Here is a 27,527-nt window from a genome sequence, read left to right on the forward strand (position 1 = left end):
GAGGTGCTAACAACGTTGTACGGAATAATTGTTACGTTAGATTATAGTTTACGTGTTGTACAAGGAAAAGAAATTATTCTGACCTACTAAAATCTTTTTAAACTACTATTAAATTTTTTTATTTAAAATCGTACATCACAATTATGCAATCTTGAGCACTCTCCGTGAAGATCCAGTAACAGGACGATGATTCTTCCACAAATAGTCAGCAAATTCTTCTATCTTATATCCCAATTACCCTATGTTGCAGTTGAACCTTTAGCTGAAGTATAAAAATCCTCAATACCAGCCATCTGAAGAAGTTTGTTAGGTACAGGAGCAGATACGATTCCAGTACCATGTGAATTAACCAGTTACATTGCAAGGTACTATGTGAAGTTGACCAATCTTGTTATCCTAGTAACCTTTACGGACAGTTATTACAGATAACTTAGCTAAAAAAATAGCTTCTCTGATAGCTGCAGCAACTTCTTTACTGCACTTTACACCCAAACCAATATGACCTTTACTGCCTCCAATAACAAGAAAAGCCTTGAATCGAGTACGTTGACCGGCACGAGTTTGTTTATGTACTTGGATGATTTTCAATACCTCGCCATTTAGGTGGGGCCCAATAAAATTATCGATGATTTCAAATTCCTTAATGGGCAACGAAAACATGTAGATTTTTTCGAGTGATCGAATTTTCTATCTTTCACCAAACTTCCTAATTTAGTGACTGGTATCCATTCTTTTTGTTCTTCCTCTGCGTTTGTGTTTACGACCTCTACCACGGTCTGTTGTACCTCCTCGGCTACCACCGCACTCACTACCACCAAAACCACCACGTCCACTGGCTGGAGCTGCGTCCAGCCATTGTCATTGTATCGCATTTGTTGTTGATATTTTCAATTTTAGCTTTCATAGATGCTACAGCTACATAGTTTTTTGATTTAAGGGTGTGGAGGCAAAAAATCCACACAAACTATTTATTTTAATTCAATTATTTGCACTTTACTCTATTAAATAATGTATTATGATTAGACACAATTCCTAATTTTTGTTTTTGATGGTGTAAAATTCCATTCGGCTTTTTACGTTTTTCTTCAAACATTTTGAATATTCCGTTGTTCACGTATTATGGCACAGTGGTCACTTCTAATTTATTTATATTGTAACATTCGAATTTTTGAAGAAATTTTATCGACTTCCCACTTCATTCGAGAATTAAAAAAAAATTTTGTGGTGTACCGGTTGTGTCCTTTGGGTGTGGTTGAAATTTCAACCTGTCAGCTGTAGGGCTGCGGGAAAAAAATAAAATGAGGAAGGAAACGGGAACATAGATGGAAAGTGACTACTTTGCCACAATACGTGAACAAAGATATATTCAAAATGTTTGAAGAAAAACTTAAGAAGCTCTGAATGGCCCGTTGCATTAAACAAAAGTACCTACTGAAGCTGGAGTTTGCTAAAAATTCTCTCTTGATTCTTCATGTGTAGTTGCTTTCTAACTTTCAGGATGTACTACTTGTTTTAAGTAACAACAACGTTGAATTGTCCTCTGCAAAAGCTCCCACAACGTCTTTTGCGTAATGCACATATCTGACCAAAACACAAAATTTGCTTCAGAATGCTTTTTCTTTATGCATTAATCTAGATCTAACACACTGTTTTTCATATATTTTGGCGATTACAGAATTTCCAAAAGGACAAATAGTTGCTGAAGAAAAGATATTGCCAACCACACCAATACTTTCGAGTTGAATTTGTTGTATCTTTTGAAATACTCTTCTGAATGTACTTTCTCGCTTTTCTGATAATAACAAGCCTCATCATTCGTCCTTGCAATCCCGTCCAAAGTAAAATATGACTCGTCGTCGTCGATAATGATTTTTAAACATTTAGCGAACGAAAACTTTTTCGTTCCAATTGCTGCTTCTCAGGATATATGATTTTCTTTATTTTTGAACTAAATCCCGTTCATTTACAATATTTCTTATCGATTTTGAATTTTCTACCCAATTTTTACATACTGACTACCAGTTTCAGTGAGCCGCTTTAACCAAAACTTCTCTTTTCTTTTTTGGAATTTATAACATTCTCAGGCAAAGCCTACTTTACTTGCTAAACTGTCTTAGAATGTACTGATTTTTGTACCCACACTCAATCTTAAGACTTGTTTCATGTGTACGTCTTTTGACGATTCCAGAAGGATGTTAAACTTTGATTTTTCATTTTTTCGTCGACTGCTGGTGGCTTTTGTTTGCTTCTACTACTACTACTACTTTTCTCAACATACGACTTCTAATCCAGATGCAGCATTTTGCATTGAGAGTTGATGCCAGAACAGTTTTTGTCGATAATAAATTTATTTGTAAAGAGATTTTCGAAATATTCTTCATTAATCGTAAGATCAATTTTCGATTGAGGTAATTCCAAAACATGTGATTTGAACGCATCAGGTGTAGAAAAACGCTGACCTTGCCATTTATTTTTGATCTATGCTGATAAGAAGGAATCATTGGATACCAAACAAGGACTAAACGGTGGATGACCCATAAATTCGATGCTTTGACTATTAAAAAACATTTTTGTTTGAACTGACGAGTTCGCATTGTTGTGGTCGGGAATGATACGTCTTCTGCGACTTTTTCGAACACTTCTGGCAAACAACTGCTGGGATACTATTCAGAATTGACCGTTCTACGTTGTTCTAGAAGAATGGTTAATCCGAAAAAACAGGCGACAATTCGCATCGAAGGGCTTCGTGTGCAAACAATTTTTGATGGATTTGGCTCGTCTTGAAAGACCCATACAGTTGATTGTTGCCCAGTATACCTCAATCTCATGGTTTTCTGGTACAACCGATTTTGAACGACGTTCACGAAATTCACAATGGAGCAAGGTGCGACCACGATTGAATTTGAAAAACCAGCAAATACAGTGACTCAAGATGGTGTTTCAACTCAAATAGCATATATATGGCAACATGTTCACTATTAAAAATGTCAAACTTTATGATAGCATTGTCAAATTTGTCATATTCATATCAGTGTTGCCACATCTCGAAACGAAAGTAGCAACACTCGTATTAAGATCACTTACCAATTAATTTTTTTATTCCAAAATCTTAATTTTTTTCATAGTAGAAGAGAGGTTTTTGAAAGATATGTTGAGATGCTGATAGAGAGTTAAGAACGCGCTTATAAAGGACAGACTAACACAAATTCATTATACAGTGTCTAGTATATAAAACAGCGGCCCTGCTGTTTATTGTAAATGCACATGCTTAATTTTATACACACACACCCGCTGACTACTTCGTTGGATGTGGATGAAAATCAATACGGCACAGAAGGAATATTTTTGCTTATAGGGGTTGAGAAGACTTTACAAGATGTATTATGAAAGAAATCATACGCATTCGCATTGTCTTGGTGAATCGAGCGTCTTTTTTGTGCACATTATTGAAATATTTTTATAAAAAATTCCATTTAAGGGTTGTTGCCTTCTTTTATCATTATTTCTTTCATGATAAATGGAAAGTTTAAAGTATAATAAAGATATGTGGAATGCACTTATTTAAAATGAAAATATAAGTTTGTGGTACAAAACCAAATAATTTTTAATCGAAATGACTGATCCAAAAAAGAGCTTGAGCATAGGGTATTCCGAAATGTAGTTACCTTGTTGTGGATACCAGAAGTACCATACAGCTAATAAACTAGAAGAATATATGATTTTTTCGATACAAAATTGGAAGAAATATGTTAAAACAAAACGAAAAAAAAAAGACAACATAACGACAACAAAATAAAAATACGACAAAGACAGAGATCAGATCTGCCTTTAATGGATGTCTCAATAATCAGATTCTGCGGATTAGAACAGGAAGCACCATACACTAACTTGCTGAAAGACTCAAGTATAGTAAAATTACTATTTTTAGATACATTTTTTTGAAAATGAGTTGAAGCATAAATACAGAACGGGCCTTCTTAAAACTAGACGTAAAACCGTGAATAATCTGAATTTTAAATAACTTTTGTTGGTCAGGTAAACAAAAAGATGATGGTAACTGTTTTTTAAACATTTTTGTTCACATCAAAATCACCAATATATATTATAAAGCCCGAGTTTAATGAAAACGAGCCTTATCTTGGACTCAATTCGATTTGTCTCAGAGACGAGACGACATAGTAGTTGTTCTCCAAAATACGAGCACCTAAAAGAATATGACCTAAAATTGGATCGAAAAATTCAAAAGGTACTTGCCTAAGAACAGCAATCAACTCATCTCAGAGAAACCTGATTTTTATGCGTAAAATAGGATGATTCAGTTATGATTTTGAGCTTCATTTTGATCGCATCATATTTGATGATCTAGGGCTATATATATATGATGTCATAATAGCAAGAGATGATTATTTCTGTTTTAAAATCGATTAAAAAACAATTCAAATCTATTTTCTATCGAGATTATTCAACATCAGACAAAAAACGCACAATTTTCAAATTCAAAGTTAAAAATTCAATCTTAGCCTATAATCAATTTCCTTATAACTTTAATAAGAATGCCCTTGCACTATCTCACATTTTAGTTAGTTATCGTTTCCTCAACGAAGTTTCTTTGCACTAATCTTCTCTTCCTTGAGCACCTCATTTTCTAGAGCGCTGCTTTCATTTCATTATTTTCAGTACTTTCATTCGGTTTCAAATTACGTTCTAAGTTCAACTGTCAAAATATGACAGACGCCCTTTCAGAAATAAATAAATTGCTCTAAGCGACAAAGAAATTATTACTCAATATTTTCCTCTTGGGTAACATTACGTAATTCTTGTAAAAAAAAACTAAATGAGGTGACGTTACATTTTTGTGAGAAATACATTTATTGGTATTATTATCGTCACTAAAAAAACATGTTTTCTTACATCATTTCACATATCTTCTATATTAGGAGTCCGGTATGTCCCTAATTGAAGACCAACAGTAGCCTACAAGCAATGCTGGTTCCCATTTTCGTTGGTACTGCTTTTTAATTGATGAAAGCGCTCTCCATGCTCTTTGTGTCTGTATTTTCCGAAAAAAAACTTGGATGGAAATATAAAAAATGTATATTACATCCCAATTAATAATAAGCTTAGTGATGTTGAGGTTATGATATTGAAGAAATCTGTAGAAACCCAAACTTTGACAAACGCTGTGCACGCTTCTCTCTTACAAAATTTTTGATTAGCCATGATTTGATATGCAAAGATGGTTATGGTTGTCTTTTCGGGGTTAACTAAAACTTAATTATTCACATTTTTTTGTCCAGAAACGTAAACAATTCTTGGCGCCTATATTGCTCTTAAGCAATGTTCATTTCTCTCCCAGCTGCTCCACTGAAACCAAATCTGCACAGATTAACCCTCGATAGCTATATTCTATCATTTCTATCAACACTAGTTTTATAATGTATGTTTCTTCTAAATTGAACTTTATTTCCCTGATGGAGCAGTAAAGCCTTTAGACTTGACATTGAACAATCAATGAAGTCTCCATTCCTCTGAACTGTGTTCATAAACCAGTTTTAAAACTAAGCCCTCAATGTCATTACCATACACTAAGTCGTTCTTTTTTGAAAACAACATATCAAATGTGACGCTTTCGGTACTTCAACTGCCGTTTTAAGAAAATTCAACTGTTCTAGTCTTGAATACTTCTTCAGCTTCTCTTGTTAGAAATTAACCTCCGATTGGTTAATCAAATGCGGTGCTTCAGAATTGATGGGAGCTTTAAGTTCTATTTCAATTTCAGAATTGCTTGAACTTCCTTTAACACCGTAAACTGTTACAGGCACAGGACCTTCTTCCGAATGAGGGATTGTCCATTTAACCAACCAGTAAAATTTCTGTGACATGAGATACAGCAGATGTGTGGCACTTCTTAATTAAGAGCGTAAATAGCCTTTTTGGGTTTTAGATGTTTATTCACCGCAAATATAACAAAATAAATCGGAAGAATTAACACATTAGAGTGACATTTTACACGATTCATTTGTCAACTAACTTCCAAAAGTGACTTCACGAGAATAAGAGACTATTTGAAAAAAAAATAAATAAATTTGACTGGGTCTCACCTCGTATTCTGTTGTCATAGAATACGATTTTAAACGCACGAGAAGCATAAAGAATGTTAAAGAAGTAATGCCTTTTGTGATTTCCAATCAGCTAGGGATTAAAAAAATAAGGAACTAATAACTATATTTTAATCTCGCATTCCTGATTTGGTAGATAATTTAGTTCGAATGAAAAAAAAGGAAACCATAGCTAACACATCTTTGTTAATAGTTATTTTCATTACTAACTAAATTTTAATAACGTTTTTGTGAGTCGGTTTGGAAATTAAAACATGAGTATGCGTTAAATTACACTCTAATAAATATATAAAAAAGAAGACTTGACTGAAAGCCTACCGGATATTTATTATTACCAACTATTCTGTACCCGAATTCTTTGTAACCTTCTCCTAATTTTGTCTAACAACTTTGTTAGTCCTTTCGAACGTTGGTATATTTATTTTATACAAGTTTAACGGACTATGAACGATTTTTATTATATGAGAACTGAACTACTTCCTACTTTTTCAAAATACATTTTATTAAGTGAATTACGAGGGTAAGAAACTATGTATGTATACGAAAATCCAGCTCAAGCATAAAGTATATCTTTATTTATTTATTATAAAAGCAGAGCTCGTGAGATGTTTATATTCACTCAACTACATGAAATGAACGTACGATGGTTCATCTAACAAAAACATTTTTCTTTTCATAATCACTTTATTTTGCAACATAGTCTCATATCGAAATTATATTATTAATTCACTGGAAACAAGATCTGGTTAATAGGTTTGACAGTCAATTCTGATTGCAACTTCAAACGCGTTCGGTTTTTGCAAACAACTGTCTTTTATAGGTTATGAATCAACGTCTAAAATACTACTATTCTTTGCTTAAACCGCGTCAATAAATAGGCCAAGAGCCAATTTTTTTTTGTAAAAAACATACGGGAACAGGTATTTTTTTTGAATATTTTCAGATTGTTCAGGGGTGTCCCCTGAATGTATATCCAAGTGGGCGTCATGGGAGGACTTCACTTCAGTCGCCATCTTAAAAAAATACGTTTTATTAAATATCTCCCAAACCGCGCATCGTACGACAAAAATTGTGGAGATCATTACTGTAGATAATATTTACCATCTTTGTTATTTGAAACTTTTTTTTCTGTAACGCATAGGTTTCCAATGAAATTTATAGAAAATTTTATGCTCTACGATTCAGTTACCACCATTTTTAATTTATCATTGACTATTAACTAAATATTTAGCAAAAACCATATCGAAAAAAGTTTGGAGCGTTATAATTAAAAACCTATGCGTTATACAGAAAAAAAACTCAAATAAAAAAGATGGAAAATTTCATTATCTACAATAATGTTTGTTTAATTTTTATCCTACGATGCGCGGTTCGAGAGATATTTAATAAAACGTGTTTTTCAAGATGACGGCTGAAGTGAAGTCCCCCATGACGCCTACTTGGATTCACATTCAGGGGACACCCCTGAACATTTAAAAAAAAATACCAGTTCCCGTTTTTTTCACTACCTACTTTTTTGGTTCGGGCTCTTGGACTTTTAATAAAAGTGCCTAAATCGATACTCAACGCGCTGGTAGCTTACGCATTGATGTATCTTCAGTTCGACTATGACGTCCAAATCATTACTTTCAGTACCTTCTTCTTTTCCAATGCTTTCAAATATTCTTCACACAGCTTGAAAGAATGGTTGGGATCGTCGTCATGTTGAAAAATAAATTTTCTATTCACAACATCTTCATTTTACTTTGTTGTTTTAAAATGGGTTTCTTCGATGCCTCCCTTCCAAAAAGTCTTCTCCCAATCTTTTATAGAAGTACTCAAAAGCAAATCTCCAGATTTATTGATCTGAGCTGCTATCTCTGGAACCATAAATCGTTTATCTTCAGCTAATGTGATTTTTCGATGGCGCCCTAAAAGTTTTCTATTGCAAATGCTCCTGGTAGATACATATTTTGCTGTGTATTATTTCGAAGTTTATCGAATGAATTTTGCGGTGGGCAGAAACTTTTGTCTGGTAGTGTACGTGTTTGAATGAGTACCAGCTGCCACGAACATTAATAATTATTAAGAAAAGCTTGTGACCGAATTAGAAAAATTCTAATCAACATGGGCTCCTGGGCCTTAATCCATGGAATTTGTTTTGGTGCCTCTATAATATTCAATATAAAAAATGGAGTTCATATTATCAGATGTGGAAAATTGTCTAGCAGTCTGCATATAGATTCTGTAGTGTCCCGTTTTGAACAAATATCTAGTTAGATATTTCCCCTGCTAATACACAAATTTGACATTTAACTTTATTCAATTTCTTCACGTAGTAGTTTCCCAAAAGAGTGTGGATCGTGTTAACTCGACTATGGTCCAATCTTCGACTCTTTTTTATCAATTTCTCCCATTATTGTATGTTAAATACTCATGTTTAGGGTGGTTATGATCATCAGATACTACTTAGGTTTTAATCTGCCTAGTGCACACCTTTCTATTACTGTATTTTCAAGAAACTACATTTTCTCCTCGATTCATTCAATTGAATTTCTTTCAATTGACTACTTTCTATTTAGCAACTGTCTTATTCTATCTGACACACTATATATAGAAGGGTAGGTTTCTTCAATAGCTATGGAGCATGTTATGGAGAAGTGATCTTTATGCTACTTCAAGAAATGGCTCTATGTCTAGAGAAAAAATTTCATTTCAAACATTACAAGGGCCCAGATTAAAAGAACTGATTTCAATTCAGTTATATGTGGAGGTATCTTTACATTTTTCGGATAAAGATAAATGTTATGTAGATTCACTCCATGTTTATGTTTTGTTGGAGGCTCACATTTTTCTACATATATTTATAATTATTTCATTTTATCTATTTCAAGTGTTTTTGTTGTTGTTTGACTCTTGACTCATGTCCTCTCTAAACAGTTTATATAGTTTTTAACATCATTATATTCGTTATTAAGTTTATTAATTATCCCTGAAATCTACTAATGTATATAATGAAATTAAAAAATATTTTTGTAGATAAATTCTAGTTCTATTTTGAAAGTATCAACTGTATAGTCCCCATACTACGAAAAAAATTACCTGCGGTTCTAATTTCAAAAAAAAAGGGTGGAAATGTATTATATCATCCGCAATAAGGGTATTAATAAGTTTGAGGATGTTCTGTAACAGAAAAGGTGCAATATTCGATACCTTCAGAGTCGTACAGCAAAATATTTGACGTATGTACATTTGAATATATGTGATTTAACGTTTTGGTAACAAGAAATTGAGGTTGTGAATTTATTGAGAGATAAGTCCAAGACAAAGAAATATAACGAACCGATTTTAGGCAGGTATCAATTGTGGAATAATATGCGTTGTATTCGATTCGGTTCATGAAATTCGTTCTATATAGAAATGACATCAATAAAGAATAAATGTGGATATAAAAAAATTTGTATGCAATAAATTTTCTACTACAGAATTCTCATGTTCTTCTCCATATTATAAAGAAATCTCGAAGGTTTTCTCATCATTATAATGTGGACATCAACGCTATTAATGAACAATTTTGTTCCATTTGCAATTATAAATGTAAAATCTAAAGTTCTGACTTAGTAAGAGTTTTGATAACTAATTTGAAAGGCTTCTTATTATTGTAGAGGAGCTCCATTGCTTCTATATTTACGTGTTTTGATTGCCTCTGTTCGTAACTTTTGCCAAATTTAGAGGTTATCTACCTTAGAGTGTCCATTTCAAGGTCCTAAAAGTCCCCACTATTTCGACTCTTTATCTTGGAATCTCTGAATTATTTGACATTGCTTTGCCTATCGCATCTTCATACTCATATTCCGTAAGTTTATTTTGTTCATTAAATATTTGATGTATATATAGTCCATTATATTGCATAGTTTCAACCCAACATTCAGCAAGCTTTTTATGACCTTTCCTTTCCTTCTAATATGGTGTAAAGGCTTCTTTTAGAGTTAAACATATGTTTAAGTGATTCCATTATTATCTTCTTGTTTAGTCGACCGCAAATTTTGTCATGAATCAAAATTCATTTTTTTCAATCTTTACATAAATTTCAACCCCAATACTATCCTATTTACCCCTACGAAACTATGTATTTTTATACATCCCTCCAGATTTCGTTAACAAGAAATCCAAGTAAGTATAACGTAAACTAATATAAAAATATATTTTAAGGGTAGAACTAATTGTTTAGTCAATACTTTACACCCTGCGTGAGTCATTTTTTCAACCCTAAACCAACCAATCAGGGGTAGTTTCACTAATCACCCCTACCTCGGAATATAATTATGTATCGGACGCAATCAATAATTTACTTTCATATATTACATGAGCAAGGGCGTACATTAAGAAATACGATTTTTGTATTATCAATAAAATATCGTTTTTTTTTTGAATGGTTCCTCCTGGAAGTTTAAATTCTAGTTTTCCCATATTGATTTCAAATAAATGGTATAAAACTATCATTATGAGCTTTTGCACAATGAGAAATGAATCATGGTACCTACTCACATGCTTTTTACTACTCTATAAAATTATCTAGATACGATTTTGCGGGTAGCAGTTTTAAAACAAACAAAAAAAGATTTTTAATACGTATAAATCAAAATATCGTGAGTTCTTTGTGGAACTAAGTCTGATAAACGAAAGTATTACCTTGGAGAAACAATTTGTAAAGTTGAGAGATACTTTTGACATAACACCTTGTATAATAGTGATGATACATACATCTCACAACCATCTTTTTCTATTTGCATTCTAAATAAGGTATATACAGTGTGTGGAATATCATTACGGAATCATTTATATGTAAGGGTATAGGGATAAAAAACCAGAAATACAATTTTTGCACTTTACTCTATAAAATAATTGTTACATTTTCATTCTAAAGTTTTGATTATGTTTTAATTTTTCATGTGTAGTTGCTTCCCAACCCAGAATATACGTTTCGTTTCCAATTTTGCCAATATCCAACTCTGCAAAAGCTCCTACAACGTCGTTTGTATAATAAGCAGTTGCAATATCTGACTAAAGCACAAAATTTCCTTTAAGATCCTTTTTTATAAACTGCAATAATCTAGAATACTCTTTTTCATATATTTTGGTGGTTACAGAATTTCCAGGAGGCCAAATGTATGCTGAAGAACGACCATGAGAAGCTAACACCAACACGTTCGAGTTGAACTATTTGTGTCTTTTGAAATAACTTCTGAATTTACTTTATCGTCTTTCTGACAATGATAAGTCTTATTATTTCCATTCCAACACTTAACGAACGAAAAATCTTTGTCACTGAGGCTTCAAGTATTTGGGTCTTGATTTTTGAACTACATTCCATTCCTTTAGAATGTTGCTTACATATTTTTATCGGTTTTGAATTTTTTGCCCAATTTTAGGAAACTGATTCCCAATTTTCGGTGAACGGTTTTTACCAAATCTTATCCCTTCTTCTTTCTTGGCATTTTTTTGCTTTTCTGTCTGATATTGACTTTCTTTCTGACTAAATGTCGTAAATTATTCGTCTGGTTATCCCCAAACTGATCAACCGTAAACGTGGATTTTGTTCATAAACCTTAACAATTGGTACATTTGACAACTGTGCAATTATGATAAACAATATTTTAAGATGGTTTTAGATATTTATATAAATGATATTAATTACTGGTCACACGTTTAGGTTTCGAGGATGTTGGATATGTGTTTCGTGAAATATTTTAGAAACTTCATCGATTTAATGACGGCAATTGGGTGTTATTTCGGTATCTATTATGAGCGTTAGTCTGAAAAACAAAGCGATATGAACTAAAAAAGAATAAAACATTTTTGTGTAGGTTAGTACTTATTATGTTAAAATTGTGGTCAGCTGTAATCAAACGAGACGGCTTAAAACTGCGACAATATCACCGAAAATGTTCACCAAATAATATAAAATGATCGTTAATTTAAAGGATTGAGCCCATCACCACAAAGAAGAAGAAGAAGATCGTTAATTAAAGGTTATGGAAAAAGAGGAGGCTATGGATATATCAAAAGAACGCATTTGCTATATCACAATTGGTCTGTAAGTTATAAGGGCTTTTGCTCTTTTTGGACCAAAAGCGCAATATTTTGTAATTCTTAAAACTATGGATGAAACTTTGATCCATTATTACACTACTGGAACGAAAATATAGTTGATACAGTTTATTGCAAAGGGTGAAGACGGTTTCTAATTGATGACGTCCTTTTTGTGGAATAGTCATGGGATCGTATTTATTGAAATGATATCATCAAATATTTCGATTTAAAAATTAAAAACATCGATTATAAAACCAATAGTTCGACAAAACAATCTTCCATTAGCGATATTTGCATTTGTATATAATTTCATTATAGAGTAAATTGACTTCTTTTAGGTTTTTTTTGAATCTAAACCATACTGTTCATTCGAGGAATATAACCGAGCGTACGTCTTTGACGCCGTATATTTTCAAATAGCGTGTTTCTTTGATGAATGTGTAACAAAAAGGTCGATGAATATTAAAAAAATTGTTAGATAATTTTTCGTCGTGAATTAATTTTCTCCGTATTGAGACTTTGTAACTGGAAATCGATTATAACGTCTATTGTTGTCTAAACGTTTCAAAAAACTAATAATATATATATATTTATATAATTTACCGTAAATGGAATTTCCATCTAATAAAAAGGTATTTAATTAATTTGTAAGGGCGGTTATTTGATGTGTACAACAGCCGTGTTTTTGCAGAATTGGTTTGGCAATACTACAAAACTAAATCATCATCATCAAGTCTTCCAATCCTTTGGATTATGGCTATCGCTTTTAAGGCTCTAAAATCCTTTTTTGTAGTAGAATACTCCTCGTTTTTCATTTCATTCCAGTTTATCGTTTGTCTTGGCTGCTTTTGTTATCATTTTCCATTCTTTTCGATTCCGGCATTTTGCCCCCCAGTTCTCTATATTAAGCGCTTTTATGTCCTTATTTCGTTTCTTCAAGTCTTCTCCTTGACCACAAAAAGGTCAATTGCATTATTCCTTTGGTCATTTCAGTTGGTTTTCTTCTCATTATATGCCCAGCCCCGTTGGGTCTTTCTGCTTTTATGTATCTCACTATATTTGCTTTCTCCAGCTCTTTCTCTATTCCTTCGTTTTCCTTTGCTCTCTTTTCTCCCTCCTGTATTATGTTTGGACCTGTTATAGTTCTCAAAATCTCTCTCGGTTCTTTTAAGTTCTTCTTCGTCTCTTTTTTTTGCTCAATATTTCTCACATATCTCTTTATTGATGTGATTATGCCATTCCACTCGTCTGGATTTTTGTATCCATATATGCTCTATTAGTTAATGAATATGTTTATTTAGCTTTTCTTCGCCATATTTAAAAAGTTTCGGTTCTATTCCATCTTCTTCAGAGGCTTTATCATTTCGTTTTCTTATTTTGTGTTGTACCTCATTTTACCTCGTCCTCTCTTCCTCTGTTAACAACATTCCTTTATTAGCTTTGATTTTTTCTTTCTCGTTAAGTCTTTATATAAGTCTTTCCATATATTTCCTATCTCTTGTAGGTGAAGTTCTGTTTTGCCGTCTTTCGCTTTTATCCCTCTTTGTTTTTTGTTCTCTTACCTCCTCACACTTTTGGTCATACCATTTTTTATCTCTCTTTTTTCCATTCTCCCTGTTTAGTATCACTAAATATTGTAGCAAAGTTCTTGAAAATCTAGAAATAGCGATTCAGTCAACGATAGGGAAATAAGTGTCTTGAATTGTTCGATTTGAGACTGACTTTCTTCAATAAAATATTAGAGATTCTTGTGATAGTTTCCAAAAAGAGATATTTGATTTGGCGCGAACTTCCTAGGAAATAAATAATATGTGATTTGAGTATATCTTCATCCCTTACAAGTCAGAATCAAATATATGGAATACGTCCTTAATATTGCTTTTAACACAAAGAAAACGAGAAAAAAACTCGAAAAAATCGGACTGCTTTAGCAGGTTTATAGCCCTCCGAGTAATAGAATTTTAGTTATTCACAAAAAACAGCGGAAATGTCCATTGAAAAGTATTCATAGTAATAAATGGCATCCACGGTACTGTAATTGAATCTCCCAGATACAAAAGGAGGTACAAATAAGGTGTAGAGTATTGGAAAAATCTCTCATATTTCCACCAATGTGTTCTACAAGCTACCGGAGACTTTTACAACGAACGGAAGATCGGAACATGGAAATTAGTGATGCTGCTAATCTAATTTTCTTTAATTTTGAATCTTAACGTCGTTGACTTTGGCTGTTCGCCTGCAGACGCCTATAATGTCAATTTATTGGGACTCCTTTCTTTGAAGAAGCCCAAGCTTATGAAATCAGCTACCAAGGGACGTCTTTCCCAAACGATACAACCTACAGAAGTTCAAGATCCACAGGCGTCTCCATGCGGTAGGCACCACTCGTACTAATAGAAAGTAATAAGGTTTACTCTTTTGAGCTTGCTTTTTACATAAAAAAATGAGTTTTGAAACAGAAAATGAAGTAAATTATTCTAGTTTCATACACCTCCCGACTAATATACTGCGTTTAATCTATAGAAATTCTAGACCTATATAGATAAGTACGTATGTATAAAAAAAATCATTTTAAGTGAATAAATGAATTCTGAAAAGGATCTAGTTGCTCAAATTTGTTTCTAAGGATTTATCAGCCCAAACAAAGAACAACCAGGGTCCTACCGTATCTAACAAGTCGCGTTTATTGTCTTATAAAACAGTTTAGTCTGTTTTCTTCAAAATACCTTGAAACTAAAAGTTTTGGGTGCTTTGGCCAGACGTAGCGTGCGTGTAGTGGTTTTATAGTCTGGTAAACATAATCTCATCGAGCTTTGCAGTTTTTACTAAAATCCAAAAATTTCTTGGTCGAAAAATTTAACTATTAAATGGTGTACAAAATTTAAGTTTTTGTTTGCTGTCGCAAATTTTGTGGTTGATAATGTTCAATTATGATTTGATCAAATCGATCGACAAAATTCACCTCGGGCTGCTTTATTTTGAATATTTTTGATTTTAGCATATATATATATATATATATATATATATATATATATATATATATATATATATATATCGAACACAAATATCATATTTACATGATTTGCAGCAACAACATACGAATAACACAGTTTGATATAAAATAAAATTATCTTTTACATTCGAAAGAAAGACGACAATAGTTTAGTGACACTGTGGTTCGTTTTTTGTTACCCTGTGTGTTCAATTTTTATATAATACTTAAATTATTGCCGAAATTCACTAGACTAGACACCATTCAAAGTCGGTGCAAACCGCAAGTCGACAAATCAATATATCGACCGGAAAAACTGTTCCTGTTCTACTTGTTGAGCTATGACGGTGTCTTTGCTGTCCACCACCGGTCAACTACAACTACAGTACCCCTTACTTGACACTATACCACGCGAGGGGTGCATTTTCATTCACGCACACTGGAAAAAACACGTGCTTTTTGTTAAGGATGACCTTTACTTCACAAATAAGGTGAATTAGTTGTTACGAGGGAGCTTTTTTGTTTCACATTCTTTTTTAACACTCTTTTTATTAAAACATACATACAATACAGTTCTTGCCCACCAAAAAAGCATTAATAGATAATAATATAGTAATCATAATCTACAATTTGTAACAATTTGTACTTGTTACATATTTAAATTTTTGATTTAACTTCTATCAATTTGGTGCAAAATTTTGACATTTTCTGTAACAATTACGACTAGGAATTGTCGTCTATTTGTTTCCATTCGCTTATAAGAATATTCTAGAGATGTGAAGTGGAAGTAAAGCACTGATTTTTGACTTCCCTGTCCAATTGGTTTCAGAATAACTCAATTGGGTTGAGATCAGGCGATTGTATTCGCCAAATCATTATTTTCTGTAAATTATTTCTCTCCAATTCTTTCAAATACTCTCCACAGCTACGAAGAATGCTTTGGCTTTTTGTCATGCTGGAAGATAAATTTTCTACCGATCAGAGGCTGGCTAGATCGTACTACATTTTTCTTTGATATTTTTTATAGCCTTCTATCTTCAAATTCCTATCAATTTTGAACAAGTTTCCGTTTGCCCTTTTTCCAAAGCATCTCCAAACCATCACCAAGCATTTGCCGTATTTTACAGTCGGGATCTAACATTCGTTCTTTCTTTGACCTGCGCACAAACACCCTTCTTTTAGACCCAATAACGTCAAACTTTGTCCCATTACTCCATAAAACTTTCCCACATTTTTCACGCGTCCAATTTTCATGTTCTTTAGGTTTTGTGGTTTTTACTGCCACCTTTCCAAAAAAATCTAACTTCCCTCAATCTCCTTTTCATTGTAGAAGTACTCAAAAACAGATCTCTAGATTCATTGATCTGAGCGTTTATCGAGGCTGCCCGAAAATTTTCTATCGCTAAAGCTCCTGGTGGATGGATATTTATCCACTCAAGAATAACCACGAGTTTCAGCCGATAGTTCCTTGGTTTTACCTATTTTATAACTTACAAGTCTAAATTAGCGCGACGTTTGGGTCAAAACGTATAAATAATAGCATATTATTGGGTCTTATAGGGCTAACTTGGACTAAACTACAATCAAAAATACCGAAGAAGTAATTCACAGATAAAGAATAATAAACAAATCAGCCTTTACTTGTTTATTGCCGATAAAACATTAATGTATGAAATAAATGAAATTTAATGAATCGATTATGAGGTGGACGAAAAAAATATAATAAAAAGCCGTTAATGTCACCAAAGTTTATCAATGAAATAATATGAGTCCCTCCAACGATTATATTAACGAATTTATTAATAGAGACCAAGGGTAGCATCAACCCTTCACGAACTTTGTTCATAAGTTACCGTTGTGAAAAAATTAGATCAATTTACCTGTACGGCTTCCTTTAATTCGTTAAGAAAAATCCCAATTACACAACGGTAACATTGAGAATAGTGGATGAAATGGGTCGCATATCCCTTAACAACAATGACAACCCTTAAATTCGAACTGATTCAAATGATATTTTCTCATGATTATGTTTCGAGCTATATTGGCCTCGATTCACTCTATAGCGAACTAATAGCGATAGAAACTAAGTTATGAGATTTCTACTCTTCAGGTTTAAGTAATTTAATACCTCTTTTATAATAGGGAGAGAAATAAGGTCACTAAGGGCTGCGAATACAGCTTAAACAATATAATTTTGTGACAAAAGTTTTTTTTAATAACTTTTTGAAAGGAAAAGTAAATATACACTACAACGAGATTATCACACGCGAAAATATGACTTCTTATGAATGTTTATCTTGTACTTTAAAAAATCTAAAATAGAAACTGTCTTATTTTCTCAACAAGCTCATAAAACAATTCATTTGACATCCGATTTGCTGGATGTCTATCAAGATCTTTAGCAGCAACAAATATTCTCTTTTTCTGTTTCTCTGCTATATAAGAATGCAAGCACCATTTCCTTTTCTTTTTTTCTATATTTTCTTCTATTTTTTACCTACCAATACATGGCAATAACATCTTCATTCGATGATACGGTTAATTAACTTAAATTTGGTAGGACAACTCTATTGACTGCTTGTAAATACAAATATTATAATTGAAACGATTGTTGAATTAAAATATTTTCTCAATTTTCATTGAATAAGTTTTGCGTCATATTCATCTATTCTTATTAGTGTTAAAAGCTTTAACTGGCAATCGATTCAACAGTTACATTTTAAGGTTTCAAACTGAGAATTGCTAGTCCAATTATTTCTATGTTTCTCCATAATCTTCGCCGAGTTCAGTTGGTGAAAATATAGTAGATTATTTATATATAATGTTGCTAGGACATTTATTGTTATGATTATTCATAGTAAATTATTGATATACCTGAATGAAATGTTTTTTATAACGTTGAAGCTGCCTTGCCCTACGATGTTGACTAGGTTTAATACTCTTTTTATAATAGGAATAGTCAAGCTCCTTTAAGTAGCCATCACCTCTTCATTGTTGGAAAACCTTTGACCACCGAGTCTCGAAACAGAAAATAATCCGAGGGGGCTAAATCTGGAGAATATGGTGCAGGAAGTAGCAATTAAAATTTTGATTCATTCATTTTGGCCATTACAACAATGGATGTGTGAGCTGGTGCGTTGTCTTTATGAAACGACACATTATTCTTTGTCAAAAGTTGCAGTTTTTGCTTGGTTTCTTTGCTCAAATGCAATAATTTCTCATGATACTCGCCGTTGATAGTTTTCCCTTTTTTAAAATAGACAAAGGAAATTATACCACGCGCATCCAAAAAAAACGTTGTTTGCTTTTTTTGGAGCCGGTTCTCCCTCTCAGTCCATTGTTTTGATTCAGCGATATATCTGTGAAACATTGCCAACAAATTTTTAGTTAATATGTGATGTTCTAGACTTTTTGAAATGCTTACCATGTCTGCTCGCTCGCAGTCAACGCTCATCCAGTACCGCTTTGTGGTCGTCACCTCATTTGGTCGACCACTGCGATGCTGGTCTTCATAGGTCGTACGGCCTCATTTAAACTCTGCTACCCAATATTTTACTGTTGATAACGGAGGAGAAGTCTCACCCAGAGTAGAATCAAAGTCAGCTTCTAGTTTTATTGGGCTAAGGCTTATCAAACAAAATATTGTATTACCAATTTTTTCCATGTTTACAAATTCACTAAAAACGTTCACTATTGATGGTTGCCAATCAAATATTAAATAAGGTGGCGTCCTCAAATTTGAAACATACGCTGTACAGTTTGTATCCTTTCTGATACAATGATGTTTTTCATGCAATTACCGCAATTTCTAGGTCAGGCCAAGTACTTCTGGGACCATCGACGTACCAATCAAAAGACAAACTCAACAGTGAAGGTTGTAAAGAACCACAAGGTTTTATTCTGATAGTGTTTTTTACACTTGAATTTTAATATTTGAATTGTTAATTTATTGGCGGAATGGTAGGTCATTCAACAACAAGTCCACTACGAAAAATAAACCACCTTGATAATCAAATAGAAATTCTTGAGGAAATATGTAGTTCGGGATCAAATTTTCTTCAGGAGTTATTGATTAGTTAATTCTAATTAAAAGCAACACCTAAAATAAATAGTTCGATCCAATTTTTTTTGCTAGAGATTTGAGCGTGCGATTTGGGGCGATTTTTCTGCTTACGAGTTTTTTAGTCTGTTCATCATTTCATAACAAAAGAAATCATAAAAACCTGTGCCAAATACTTGGCATACGTTCCTATCCTTCTCAACCCTCAAGAACGTAACCCATGAGTTTACATCTAAAGCCCTTATATAAGATTACTTTTCAAAATAACTATCAGTATGCAAATTCTTTTTTACTAAAGAAAATTTTAAATGTGTCGTTTTTCTTTTCAATACATCGCGTGCCCGTGACATACAATACCATCATCAGCACACTTCCACTCAACCAGCTAAACCATCAAGTACAAGCATATCTCTGACCAAGTCTAATAGTCTAGTAACTCTTTGGTCTGCCTTAAATTATAACACTAGTGGTAATTTGCATACCTCATGGGGTGAAATTAGCATAGGTTTTGCATACGGACACATAAAAAATCCTCTGGGTAAGGGGTTAGTCACTAGTTTTGTAAATGTGTTCCAAATATAATAATAATAATAATAATAATAGTAGAACGTGGTCATTGATATGGTAAAGTAGGATGCTTTGCATATGGGCTCACGCAAAATGCGTGTACGTTGTTAACAATCTCACCTGTCGATTCAATAGTACATACAGACTATACATATTGTATGTAAATCGTAGAATTTGGCGCGTGGACATTTTTACATATGGACCCTTCTTGAAGTGAAGATTTTTTTATTATTACATGTTGCTTATTGTAAACTCGATTTGATCAAGGTTAAGTATATAATACTGAATGGAAGCGTAGAAATTAGCATAAAACTGAAGTTTGTCATGAAAATGATGAACGTAAGTTTCATATTATGATACATATTCATATAAATGTACAATAAAAAAATTTTTTTGGTTATATGAGTCTGAATTCTCGATTGAAACGAAAGATACTATATTTTGAGCATGAAAATTATTGTCTTATTGTAAAAGACGTTAATACAGAGGGTAACTGTTTTCAAAATGTTGTATAATAAAATAGACAACAATTTCATTATTTTTAACGAAGTGCTGTGTTTATTCTTCATTTATATCTTCCATTGAAATTCCCGCTAAACCATCCAAGAACCTCATTCAGAAGCTACGTTGTCTTTTATTCAACACTTTCTCAATATTTCTCAAGGTCTTCTGTAGAATCGTCTTCTTTTATTACTACCATGCAGGCACATCTAACCTAACCTAACTCTGCACTCGTCTGACTGGTTCGTGATTAATTTGGTGTCATAAACTGGCTTTTTTGGTTCAAAATTAGCTACATTAAGTCTTGTTCTGACTGTCCATCCACTCCTCGCGTTTCTCTGAGGTCTTGTTAGACTTGAACACCAGTGAGGACTCGATTCAGCTCACCGGCCACTTCTCGCTAACTCTTACTTTGTCGCAATAGGGTCCCGTTTTTGAGCTTTATCTCTTGTGTTAATTTTTAACTAAAATTCTTGTTTGATGTTAACGGAGAGTGTATAGGTTTATGTGGTGGGTCAGGCTATAATCAAACTTCAGGATTTTGTTCAAAGGGGTCGTCTGAGTTGATTTTTTTGCTCACTAGTGTAGTTCGTATCTAGCTCTCCACAATATTACAGTGTTCTTCTTGATTATTTGTCTTCTGGTCCATCTTTAGTTACAGTTGCTGTATCGTGCTGTAGCATGGAGCGTTGACTGCTTTCCTCGGACTCATTTTGTGCTTGACTTTTACGTTGTCTTCCCGAGAAAGTTATCCCAATACTAAGGTGTATATAATAAGGCGAGGAGTACAGTTTAGTCGATTTCTATTTATGATCTCCTGCCATAATTATCTCAGCAGCTGCCACAATCTTCATAGGTTCGTTCTTGGTTCAGTTACTTAACTTACTTCCTAGCTTGAATCTTCTTAGATTGTTAAAATCTATGGGTGCTTCGTCTAGCATACACTATATTCAAAATAGATTTGATGTTCATCGGTTTGTCCAGTACTAGTTTTGTTATAGAAAACTTGTTATCAGCAGTTTTCCAGTATTCCCATTTATCTGTATTTTTTTTTATTTATTGATTGAGGCTGAGAGGAATATAAGACTTCAGCTTCAGGACACTGTTGGTCTACTTTTTAATGACAGATTTTGTGATAAAAGTTCAAAGAGAGAAAATATTGTAGTTTCAATTTTCACTATGATTATGAGAGGTTTGTCCGTAGTTTAAATGAGCATACCTTACGAAAGATGAAAATGGATCATATTTTATGAATATTTAAAAATGAACGATGATTTTTTGTATAAAAATATATATTTAAATGGAAACGGAAAGCAAGCAAATAGAAAAAGAATTTAAAAAAAGCTCGCCTGTAATAAAAGCCATTATTTGAAATGGAATGGAAGCCACCCTTTTATATATTCCTCAAATAGTAAAACTTATAATAGAAGAGGGTCGAATCCCTATTTATACAGACCACTTAGATCAGAAAAAAATCCATACTGTTTTTCTCGAAATCAAATCACCTTAGCAATGATAAAATTATACTTCACCAATGAATAAATATGAAATAATTTCAAATATAGAAAATAATGTCGTAAAGTACTTAACAAGTAGATCGACTTACATATAAATTGTACGTTGAAGGTTACTTCAAAAAACTAATCCTTGTATAGATTTTCGAAAATTACATCACGTCTTAAGCAGTATTGTCATATTCAATACCTTTTGAGGAGCAGGTAGAAGCAGTGACGATTTCTAAACGTGAAAGAAGTGTTGTTAACTACCCTAGATCAGTTTCTTCACTAACTGAAATTTTAACTAGATAATTTTTATCCTAAAGTATTAGTAAATTTCTCTTGGAGTGAATTTTTTGCAGATATAAAGTGTTTTAGTGCTTCAAATTGCAAAAAAACGAAGAGGTAAAATAAATTACATTTTTTGTTTCTAATTATCCAAGTAGAGAAGCACCACATATTTTAAAAACGTATAACTTTCTCAATATATTATTTTGAGTGACATGAAAAGTTTTTTGCTTTAAATTAACTTTTATTGAACCAAACAAATTTCTACTAAGTAATGTCTTGGGCAACTCCTTAACAAAGTCTATATAATACATGACCTACCAGCCGCAGTTCGAGAAAAAATCTCTAGAAAGAGGAAGTGTAGACGACGCTGGCAAAGTACCAAATTACTTGAATCAAATAAGCTAACTAAAGAACTGAAAGAGCTACTTAGAAATGTGATCAATTCGGAATTTCGTATATACCTTGAAAGACTGAGTCCAAATGAAATAAATGAGAGATATTTCTACTAAAAAATTAAACGAACCCATGAAATCAAACCTCAATGGAGACTGAGGACGACCAAATGCAGAGAAAGCTGTAGTATTTGCAAACTAAATGAACAAAGTTTTTAAATCACATTCAGCTGAGAATCCTGATAATGTTGAAAATATCCAACAGTTTTTATAGTCACCCTTATAAATGAACTTACCAATGAAAAAATTACGTTAGAAAACCTTGGCTTACATCTATATCGAAGGCTAACGTGGAAGAAAAGAAAATAACTCGGTTCATTGCTCCGCAGCTCTTGCTCCAATAGAAGCTAGAAGCTTCTACAGCTGGAGAAGAGATCATGGAATGGAGCTCCACCTAAACCATCTGGCTGCTAATCTACTGGACAATAACCAAGAACAATATAGACTAAACCGTGCAAAGACACTTGATTTAGTTAATAGATTTGAGTAAATGTAAAAATAAATTTAAATAAATGTCAAACCAGAAAAGAATATTGTTAATATGATGCCAGATCTCTAGCTTACACTAAAATGCTAATTGGTCTAACAGATTGCAAAGCCTAATAGTAGAGTAAAGTCTTTTATATAATATGATTATCTAGGATTATTGTCATAATTATTTACCTTTTGCTTGATCTAAACGAGTCCTTACCTAATATCTGGATTAGTTTCAAGGAAATCACTTCCACGCTTTTACAAATTTTCAATTCAAAGCATTTTTGCGTTCGATTGAATTGACGGAATGATTAGTGCATCAGAATCTATATTGTTCAATTTCTACTGAACTCAGTTACATTATTCATGCCCTGTAAGTGAAAAATCTCACAGTAAGAAACTTTTTGTGGTGTTTCAGTCTTGAAAGTTTGTGCTCTCGTTTTTTGGTAAGTATATGCACCTCCTAGTAATATATTACCTTTCCCAACCTTTCTTTCTGCTCAGTATCATGTTGAAAGCCTTTTAGATGATCAATTTCATGATACCGCTTTGAGAAGATTACGGCATCTTCTGTTATTTCTGCAATCTGTGAATCACCAGGTGCAGAAGCATGTAATTAACAAATACTTTACTGAGAGTTTCTATCTAATCTGACTTAGTTTGGTAAGCCATATTTTCGTTTGGCGGAAGTCAAATGTCCAAATATAAACATTACATGTTATAAGATTAGTTTTAAGTAAGGAAAATCTAAAAGAAAACAAACGACGTATAATAATTGCAAATTGCAAACAAAATCAAGATCTGAAAAAATCGTTTATGGTTAATCACTTTGTCAGAGAAACAGTTTACGATATCTGTCGGCGTGTTGGGACAGGAATTTCGATTGAAAACTTAGGTTAAAGTAACTCACGGAAAACTGGGAGTTAGTTTGAGAAAATTTGCAGAAAATTCAAAATCGATAACAAATATGTGAGCAACAAGGATCAGAATATAGTTCAAAATTAAGGAAATTCTATGTTTTGGACAAATATGGCAACTGCTCTTTGTGCAAAGGACGTTGTGGGGGCTTTTGCGGAGTTGTCTATTACGTTTATTGTGAAGTCTAGGAATTTTCCTAATGTGCCTCAACTGAGGCCAATTCAAACTTGTTGATGAAATTTGAAACGAAACGTATATTCTGAAGGTTGGGTACATACAAAAAATTAATAAAGAAAGTTTTTAGAAAACTGTGGTAAACACCAGATTCAGTATTTATTGCTACATAGAATGTATGTAATTTAGCGTAGTAACTATTGTTTCATAGTGTTAATTGCAAATAATTTATTTAAAACAAATAGTTTGTACGTATTTTTGCCCCTTATCATTGCTTATCATAATATAACCACTGCTTTGTTTAGGTTTATAGCTTCTTCCATATTAATAGTATATTAGTTTTCTATTTGATCCAAACCTTTTTCTATTGGTACTGCGTTCATTTCTATTAACCTTATTTTTATTGCTCTTATTTCGTAGTTTCAAAATTTAATTTATTAATTACTGTGAAAACTGGCAATTAATTCATTATTTGAAGTGACTATCATCTCATTATTTTTATTCAATAGTATTTTAAGATTTATGAAGATTGACAACATTATTAAAGACACAGTTATTTAAAGTAAGTTCATTTTCTGGGTGAATATTCTCTTGAACTTCTTGTCTAATGTTAAATTCATTTGAAGCTGTGATATCTACATGTATGCCTGTATGAATGTTTTCTGAAGTTCTTCTCTTATTTTGTGATAAACTCTCAACATAACCTTCGGCTACACTGTACAATTACCGTCCTTCGTGTTGCTTTATTTCCAGAACTTCGACTCCCAAGTCTACCAGAAGAGCTGCCGAGCGTCTGAAACAATGTCTTGTATCCTTTAACACTAGGTAGACCCAGGTAATGAGCAATCTTTGCTGGTGATTTTCCAATGTATGCCACACATCGCACAAAAAATCTGTAGTGCTTTACAGGAGGTTTAATATTTTCATACTTTTTAAAGAGATCAACAAGATTTACACCAGCAATATTTACAGCAGTGACCACAAATTCGTATGATTTGCTTTCTGGAATTTTAATGTTGAAGAAGGTGCCTTCATCAATCGGTTCAGCCTTCCAGCAGGCTCCCGCAATCCCTATTATCATTGAGACATAAAGAAGAGATTTATTTAATAATAAATTATAAACGTATCTTAAATTCTCCTTCAACAAAATCTCTGATATTTTCATTTTATTTGAGAAATAATACTTATAAGTCTCGTGTAATTTGCAAAAAGTTTCCAAAATTTACTTACCGAACACTTATTAATGTAGTTTATAGAATAAGAAAATTTTGGCGACCCGCTTTGGTGGGCGTAACCCCTTAACGACATTAGTTCTAGAAAGGACCCGCTTTTGTCACCCCCTGTCGAACAGAAACCGATTAAAACAACCCCTTCGGCTATAGAAAAATTCGATACGTTGTCGATTTGATTTGCAAAATGTATTTTTTTACGATGGAACGTTTATTTCGCCGATAAAGAAGATTGGTAGCATTGTCAAGGGTGGAATGTTATATTTGGTCGCCTGTAGGCATGAAATGAGGCCCTTTTCTAATGACAGAATCATAGGGTGATGCAAACAATTTAGGTATAAACTTCACAGTGAAATTGTAAGATCTCCCCATAGGAACCGTAATTCATATATTGTGGCAACGATATAGTAAAAATTTTTTTCATTAATTATATTTTACAGTCGTACAAATATAAATTTTATCCCAGTTGTTCCCTTGGAGGTACATGAACAACCAAAATTTAAATTCTTCAACATACCTGCATGAAATTTCTATATATAAACATAATGTTTGAATATTCATAATTCATATAAATCAAATCTAAACCAAATCAAACTAAATGAGACGAAGCAATACCAAAATGTTATCTGTCGATGAATTTAAGAGATCATTAATTGTATTAAGTGAAATATTTTAGATCTAAGAACTCAACTAAATGAAATTTGTGACTGTACCCGTATGACAGTTTAAATATGCACCCCTAAACCGAAGCAATTATTGATAAATCGTTTCTATGTATCAGCAGGAGCGACCGAACTTATAAATTTTCTATTAATGCCTTTTAACACCGATCAAATTATTTTTAATACTTACGCAATACCTATTGGGATAGTAACCGTTAAATATTCATATGAAAACTCAATTTTATATTCATAAAATTTGTAAATTTCAAGGTTCAGATAGTTAACGGTTTCGTTTGTAGTCTTCACTGGACAATCCATTCTACAGCATGATGACCTGCAACATTTCTCGTGTTGTACACCATCAGTTCTTGGTTTCTTGACATTATATAATCATAAATACTAACCAAATCTCAACGTTTATAGTTTATTTTATCTTTGACCCTTGATATAAATGTAATAGATTGACCAACATGATGCGGACATGACATTGATGTCAAAAAAAAAGACGTTGTAAAATTAACCTTGAGCCTAATTCTTTCTAGTACACCAATGACTATATAACCTTCGTAAGGTAGATCTATACCATATCTTCTTGTTGTTTTCGAAGTGGTGGCACTATAGGTATCAATTCTTGATACAGTCATCTTTGGAGTACTATTCATTGTATTTTTTCTGTTAAATTTCATTTTCTTGATTAGCTGTGATAGAAATATGTGAGTCAGTCTCTTCTGATGTGTTGGGAATTGTTAATTTTGCTAGCTTGAACTTTATTTCTATCTAGAAGAGATTCATTGCTACCTTGAGTTGTAATTTTTGCAGTAAAAAAATCTTATTTTCATAAACCAAGTTATAGATAGTTGACGGTTTCGTTCATAGTCTTAATAGATCCATGCTACAGCATGATCACCTGCAGTATTTCTCATGTTTTACACCATCAGTTCTTGGTTTTTTGACAATCTATAATCATACTAACCAAATCTCAACGTTTATAGTTTATTTTATCTTTGACCTTTGATATAAATGTAATAGATAGGTCAGCATGCTCTCCAGACCTTAATACAATGTATAATAATACCAGTGACTATATAAGCTTCTTAAGATAGATCTATACCATATCTTCTTGTTGTTTTCGAAGTGGTAGCACTATAGTTATCAGTTTTTGATAAAGCCCGCCTCATTATACTATCATTAGTTGTACTAGAATTTTCTTGGTTAGGTTTGATAGGAATAGGTGAGTCAATCTCTTCTGATGTGATGATTTTGCTGGCCTGGACTGTATTTCTATCTAGAAGATATTCGTTGCTATCTGGCGCTGTAATTTGTGCAGTAAAAACAATCGGTTGATACGAACTTTGATTTTCCTTTAAAAATATTATAATAATGACCATTTGCGATAGTTTTTTTCACAAGTAGGCGTTTTACATTCTGAAATCTATGGAATTATTATGTAAAATCAATTAAGAGATAGACCAGATATATGTACAACAAAAAAGTGACAATGCTTATAATGGTTAATCGAT

The 27,527-nt window shown here is 32.7% G+C and overlaps 1 protein-coding gene and 1 pseudogene across 1 annotated transcript in view; one reads left to right on the forward strand and one right to left on the reverse strand.

Annotated features, from left to right (window-relative positions):
• The window catches only part of LOC130445363 (zinc finger homeobox protein 4), a 282,274-nt gene that overhangs the window by 76,263 nt on the left and 178,484 nt on the right, over positions 1-27,527 (forward strand). The gene's annotated exons all lie outside the window — the stretch shown is intronic.
• Positions 240-26,669, reverse strand: LOC130445861 (40S ribosomal protein S2-like; annotated as a pseudogene).

Source organism: Diorhabda sublineata, chromosome 6 (assembly GCF_026230105.1).
Source record: "Diorhabda sublineata isolate icDioSubl1.1 chromosome 6, icDioSubl1.1, whole genome shotgun sequence".
In the NCBI taxonomy this organism is placed as follows: domain Eukaryota; kingdom Metazoa; phylum Arthropoda; class Insecta; order Coleoptera; family Chrysomelidae; genus Diorhabda; species Diorhabda sublineata.